Below are 7,619 nucleotides of genomic sequence, written 5' to 3'. Positions count from 1 at the left end.
GGGCACAGTTGTGCCGTGAAAATGAGGAAGTAATCTCTCTACGATACATTTTTGCTTAACTTTATCTTTAAGAAGAGACAAAGATTATATTTTAATCACCAAGAAACATCAAAACAAAATAATAAAACAAAGTTTAACGAAATGCAAGCAATAAACAATCTTTTATCAAGAGAAGATATTAAAAGTAAGTTTTAACTGAAAGAAAAGGCTGAAATCTCTATTTTAGCCCTCAAACCCGTGACATCACAGCAGAGCATTTCCACATCCCAATGGATGCCAACTGATGGGGATTGTCCATTTAAATGCTGAACATTAAGTAAGGAGTCACCATTTTAAAAAATCTTTGGTATGACTCGGGCAAGGTTCGAACCACAGTCCTCGCAAACTCAGAGCGGACAATAACGATTACATCACAGAGTCTGGTGTTCTTCTTTATCGCAATTTATTCCTTTGCTTCATCAGGTCAGGTCAGGTATGGGAGCATGTGCCAGAACAGCGCGTCGCTGCGTCCACTTTCCGCCGGTACTCCAGGGGCCTCCGTCTGGCCATCCCCCAGGCAGATGCCAGGCCCATCCCCATCTCCTTGAGATGATGGTCAACCTGTTGCAACCATGAGGCACGTGGTCGGCCCACTGGCCTCCTCCACTCATGAGACTCCCTCGCTAAGAGAATCTGGTGAGCAGGATCAGAGTCAGGAAAACGAGCCACATGTCCATACAGCCGCAACTGACGCTCACGGACTACGCAGGTAACAAATCTCATCCGAGTCTCTCTCAGCAACCGCTCGTTGGACACAAAATCCGACCAGCGATAGCCAAGGATTCTCCGAAGAGACCTGGTACCAAAGGAATTAAGTCTCCATCTCAGATCCTTGGTCAGAGTTCAAGTCTCGCACCCATAGAGCAAGACTGGAAGTACCAAGGACCTGAAGACTCGGACTTTCGTCCTCCCGCACAGGTACCGGCAGCACCACACCCCATGATCCAGTGAATCCATGACTCCCCAGGCCCGACCCAGACGTCTATTGACCTCTGACTCGCAGCCAGCGGAGACATGAATATCACTGCCAAGGTAAGTGAATCTCTCCATGACCTCAACATCCTCACCACAAACAGACACAGACAGGACAGCAGCATCCAAGATGTCACCGAAAGCCTGGATCTTAGTTTTGACCCAAGAAACCCGTAATCCCAACGGCTCCGACTCCTCATTCAGCACCTCGAGGGCCCCCAAGAGGATGTCTAAAGTCTCCGCAAAGATGACTGCATCATCTGCAAAATCAAGGTCCGAGATCTTGACATTCCCAAATGATGCACCGCAACTTGATCTCTCCGACATCCTCCCTAAAATCCAGTCCATACAAGTGCTGAAAAGTGTGGGGGCAAGTACACATCCCTGACGAACTCCAGTAACAACTGGAAATAAGTCAGAGATGGTACCACCACACTTCACAGCACTCTCAGTACCAGAGTAGAGTTCAGACATCAGATCGATCAGTTTTGGTGGCACCCCACGAAGACCAAGAATCCTCCAGAGGACATCCCGATTCATTGAATCGAACGCTTTACAGAGATCAACAGAGGCTGCAAGCAGCCCCTGCCGAAACTCTCGTCTGCGTTCGGTGAGGACACGAAGTGCAAGGATACGGTCAATCGTTGACCTCTTTGGTGTAAAGCCTGACTGCTCTGGACGCTGGTGCTCAAGCAGATGGTGGCGAACCCTATCAAGTATTATTCGAGCAAAGACCTTGCCCGGCACTGAGAGCAGCGTCACCCCTCGGTAGTTGTTGCAGTCTTGGCGATCACCCTTCCCTTTCCAGAGAGGGACAACAAGGCCCCTCTTCCAGTCAGTTGGGATGATGCCTGTGTTCCAGGCAGAGCACAAAACTGCATGCAACAACACGAGTGCAGCATTTCCACCAGCCTTGAGAAGTTCGGCATGGATGCCACAGATCCCTGGAGCTTTGCCCCGTTTCAACTGGTTCACCGCAGCCTGTGTTTCCACAAGCGAAGGTGGACCACAGTTGATTTGAGGGTCAGCAACAGGGATTGTAACACCCTTGACGTCCAACTCGACAGTTGGTGGATCAGCCTGGTACAACCACTCAAAGTAACCGGCCCAGCGGGCCTTCACTTCAGACTCCTCTGTCAAGAGCCTACCACTCTCTGCTCGGACTGTAGTGCTCCGAGGGATGGGCTTGGATGAACGTAATGCGCAAATTCCCCTGTAAGCGGGACGAGAATCACCTGTCCACAGGTGATGCTCTACCCCCTCACAGATTCCTCGCACATAGGCCTCTTTGTCCACCCTCAGTGCACGTACAGTTTTACGCCTCAGCTCCCTGAACAGCTCAGCTCTGCCATTCAGCCTGGCCCTGCGACTCTGGTCAATGGTATCCAGTGTCCCTTGAGAGACAAAATTCTTCTTTGCCCTGCGGTGAGCTCCAAGGCATCCACCGGCAACATCAAGGACGGTGGTCTTGAAGGCGCTCCACAACTCTTCAGGACCCCCCAAAGCACCCAGACCCCCCAAGTGTCCACTCAGCCTGTTCGCAAACTCCTCAGCTACTCTCTCATCCCTGAGCTTGGCAACATCCAGCCGAGGCTGGGATGGTACCATTCTCCAGGATTTAAGGTGCAGCTTTAGAGTTGCTACAACAAGCCTGTGGTCAGTATTGAGGAACTGAGCACTCCGGTAGACCCTGCAGTTCTGGATCATCCTCCAACGACCGTCAATGAGGACATGGTCGATCTCCTTTGCCACACCACCAGCATTGGAATACCAAGTCCAGCGATGAGCTTGTGGGCGCTGAAACCATGAACCAGCCACCCGAAGTCCATGACTTCTTGCAAAGTCAAGGAACTTAGTGCTATTCTGGTTCATAGTTCCTGACCCATGGGGACCAACACACACCTCATAACCATCCCTATCAGTTCCAGTCGATGCATTGAAATCCCCCAAGACTAGAAGTGTATCTCGTCTGGGGCACTGATCAACCACAGACTCGAGTGTGGCGTAGAGTGCATCCTTCACGGTGAGATCACTCGCCTCAGTCGGAGCATAAACAGAGACCAGGGAAATGACACCTAAGGAGTGACGAATCCTTAATCTCATAATACGCTCGTTGACCGGTGTTACCTCAATTATCATTGGGGTCAGCTTATTGGACACAGCTACAGCAACTCCTTGGGTATGGTAACCATCAGAGCGACCAGACCAATAGTAGGTGTAACCACCCACCATTATCTCGCCGCAATCCGGTCTCCGAACCTCAGAGAGAGCTGCAATCCCGATGTCCAAACGCTTGAGCTCAGATGATAACAGAGACAGGTGATCATCCTCTCTTAGGGATAGGACATTCCAGGCACCCACACGAAGGGACCACCTCAGGTTAACCCAAGGAGACTGCCGTCTGGTGGACGACACCTCAGCACCACTCCGACACACTCTCCCGCAATCTAACCCAGGGATGTTACCCCGTGGTTTCCCTCCTATCAAAGATTGGGGGTCCCGAAGGCTTTGCCCCAATCCCGTCATCCGGTGAGCTGCCCTGAGAAGGGAAGCTGCACAGGAGGTACTCCCACGGAGTGGGTTTTCAGATTTTTTTGCGTTTTGCGGAATGAAGGGTTTTACAGTGGCCGGAGTGCAAATCCTGCCACCAACCTCCTAATAAGAAGTGACCCATATGCAGGAGGACGTCCGCAGACACAGTTGGGCACTAGATATGGATGACCGTTGGCTCACAAGGAGCTCCTCCGCCCTTCGACAGGTTTTGTTTTTAATCCTGCTGGGTGTCCATATCCAAACACCCCCCTCACCAGAAAACCTGGTGGGGGAGACGGTTTAGTTGCCGACAACCCGACCATGGAACAGGTTAGTACAGGTTTACATGGTACCTGTAGCAGGTCACAGATCTAACCTGACCTGACAGGATGCTTCATCATCATCATCATCAGATGCTTCATCATCAGATGCATTTCCCAAACCAACCTCGCTCAGAAATGCATGGTCCGTAGATCGTACATAGCCCCATACCCAGTGCTGGATTAACCATTTGGCAGACAAGGCATGTGCCTTCGGGCCAGCCAAAAATTTGGGCCACAAAAATTTAGGAAAAAGGGATTAAATAAACTATTTTCTTTTCACATTAAATATTTGTCTTTTTTGGATTAAATATTTTGTTATTGAATCAGTTCATCTTTTGTCTGGGGTCCATTTCCATGAGCCCGAGATCTAATTTAAAATTTTCAGGCCATTCTCTAAAATTTTAAAATGTGCCTTAGGGCCAGCTGAGGCTTAATCCGGCACTGCCCATACCTACAGCACCACTCTCTCCTGTGTCTTTGACAATATACTGTATTTGTGTCCCCACCATTGTGTATCTGTCTCCATCTACCAGATTGTGAATCTTGAGAAGTCCAGTCGGCAGACGACCATCATTTCCCCTTCACATCCACGACCGGCGTCAAACCTCTCCATGTCTGCCCCCTACAACATGCGCATGCCCTCCCAACCCCATCCCTCCACTTCATCTTCCCACATTCTGCATCTCCCTTAAAGCTTCCTCCTCCCATCTCCTCCCCACTTCCTTCTTCCACATTCTTGCACCCTGCCACTAGCACATATTCCCCTGTCCCAAACTGTATAGACCTCAAACATCCAAGGCCTCCACTCCCACTAGACAGATCTCTTAACCCAGGCCGCTGCTCATAAGCCCAACATAATCCATTTATCAGAATCCTTCCTCCCACAAGATGTCCCTGAATGTGTAATGTCTTTCCCTGGCTATTGTCTCCTTTGGTTTGATAAGCCTGAACCCCATCCTGGCAGCACAGTTGCACTTTCGATCAAGAATTTTGGTTTGGGGTTTGCTGCACATTGGACGTCGGATCGGCAGTTCTGCCTTACAGTTTACCAAAGCTGTTTTCCTCACCAGATCAGTTGTGTCTGTCATATTTTCATCCCTGTGTTGCCGTTTGTCTTTTCGTTCAATTTTCCGTGTTAAATCATACCCTGTTGTGCTGTTTTGTCGAATCTGTGTCCTTGTGGCTCAGACCTAGTCCTCGAATAATAAGCGTGCAAATTTTCTCTGATCCGATGACGAATGCCTCATTCCACTTTTCTCCCAAGTGTACTCAGTTGATCAACCATCCACATACACCGACAGCACCACTTTCCTTGCAGTCCTGCCCCTCTCAGCTTTCCCTCCACTATCCCAGACCTCCCCCCTGGCTTTCTCCTCTCCAAGGAATGTCTCCTTCAATTTGATTGGCCTGAACCCCATCCTGGCAAGGTTTCAGTTTATGCCAAGAATTCATTTCTCACTGTCCAAGTACTGTTTCTTCACCGCCCAACCCCCAGGGGTACTTTTGGCTGCAATTTCCCCTCCGCTCCCACCTCTGTTTGTGTTGTACCGTCCTCACTGGGATGACCCATCACTCTCGGTCAACAACGACCAACTTTTAACCACTCATCCTCACTCTCCAGTGCTCATAGGTTCTGATTTCAATTTTCACTAAGGCAAGAGGCTGAGTGTGAGTACCTCTCTCAACAGACATGGCACTTCACCAAAGGACTTCTGTGACTTCATGAGCCTGACTCAATTTATGAACATTCTGATCTGGATTTCTGCAAACAGCAAATCTTTTCCTCTGGACTTGGTGATGACCACCTTCCCCATTAATGTCTCCTTTTCTTCTGCTCCAATTGGTTCGTTTGATCATGTGCTTGTGAAAATCAACATCTCTCTGGCCTATCTCAGAGCCTCAGCACCAGTGAGTCTGGCAGTTCAATGCAAGCAGCCATCTCACTTCTGGACTGGTCTCCAACATCTACTGCCCTTGAAGTTAACTCAGCCTGGGAATTCTTCAAAAGAAACCTGCTCTCTCTTATGCACAGATTCATCCCACCTCGTCTTCAATGATCCTACCTTGCCAGCCATGGTACATTGAATCCTGAGTTGAAGTAGTTGCCTTCTCTTCGCAGAAGGCCAAGCCAACTGAAAGCAATCTGAGATCATTCTACAAAGTGTGCAACATGCATGTGTCCACTCTCAGGAGAGCCAGAACACACTTGTCCAACCTCAAGAATGAGCTTTCAAGCTTGTCTCCTCCCTATAAAACATGGTGGCACTTGTTAAGTCTGTCTCTGGAGTATGCTTCCCCTTCCATCCTTTCCCTCTCTTCAAATGGCACCACAGCAGACTCCGCTCATGAGATTCTGTGATTACTTCCAAATATTGTGGACCAAACCTCTCTCTCTCTCTCTCTCTCTCTCTCTCTCTCTCTCTCTCTCTCTCTCTCTCTCTCTCTCTCTCTCTCTCTCTCTCTCTCTCTCTCTCTCTCTCTCTCTCTCTCTCTCTCTCTCTCTCTCTCTCTCTCTCTCTCTCTCTCTCTCTCTCTCTCTCTCTCTCTCTCTCTCTCTCTCTCTCTCTCTCTCTCTCTCTCTCTCTCTCTCTCTCTCTCTCTCTCTCTCTCTCTCTCTCTCTCTCTCTCTCTCTCTCTCTCTCTCTCTCTCTCTCTCTCTCTCTCTCTCTCTCTCTCTCTCTCTCTCTCTCTCTCTCTCTCTCTCTCTCTCTCTCTCTCTCTCTCTCTCTCTCTCTCTCTCTCTCTCTCTCTCTCTCTCTCTCTCTCTCTCTCTCTGTGTGTGACATCCTACTACTCCTGTCTGTAACATCCTACTACTCCTGTCTTTTACACCTGAAAAGGTAAGGAAGGTTCTTTCAACCGTATACTGATTATGCTGCTGGACCGGATGGCATCAGTTCACGTGTCCTAAAACCTGCTCTTACACATCCCCTCTTGGCCATTTTCACACGATCATTTGCCCAAGGTCATCTTCCATCTGTTTGGAAATCAGCCAACATCGCTGCAATATCACATAAAAAGATGCAAAAACAGGTCCCCATAATTACTTACAAGGCTATGAGCTCACTTCCAATCATCACTAAAGTCATGGAATTCATCATCACAGTCAACATCAAATCATTCCTTTTTTCCAACGACCTCATCTCAATTCAGATTTGGACATGATCATTCTACCTTGGACATGCTGATTGTACTCTCCCAACACTGGATAGAAGCCCTCAATGTCAGACATGCGTTCAGGGCCGTCTCTCTGGACATATCTCATGCTTTTGATACAGTCTGACATCCTACCTTACTCTCTAAACTGTCTGCATATGGCATCCAAGGCCAACTCCACACATGGCTTACTGACTTCTATTCTCGTAGCAGACACGTTGCTCTCAACAGAATCCTTTCATCTCATCTTTGTTAAGGCTGCAGTGACCCAAGGCCTTGTTCTGGGCCCAGTCCGATTCCTAATCTTCATAAACAATCTCGGACTCTCTACAAAAGTCCCTTTATCTATTTTCTGACTCCACCCTCTGCCGTAGCATTCATCATCCTTCAGATAGGCCTCGTCACATCCAACCTCTACGCTCGCTGTAGACATTGAAAAAAATCATGTGCTGGTCAAACACTTGAAATAAGTCTTTCAATCCTCACACATCTTACTCGGTCTGTCTCTCTGAAAGGAACGTCTGACAAACCCTCCCATCTACTTTCTAAACAATCCTCGTGAAGAAGTTTCAGTCATTCAAATGTTTGGGTCTCACC

This window comes from Eptatretus burgeri, chromosome 12, assembly GCF_056783735.1.
Source record: "Eptatretus burgeri isolate ZD-2024b chromosome 12, Ebu_testis_v1, whole genome shotgun sequence".
NCBI classification, from domain to species: domain Eukaryota; kingdom Metazoa; phylum Chordata; class Myxini; order Myxiniformes; family Myxinidae; genus Eptatretus; species Eptatretus burgeri.
Note: the sequence above shows the minus strand (reverse complement) of the source record.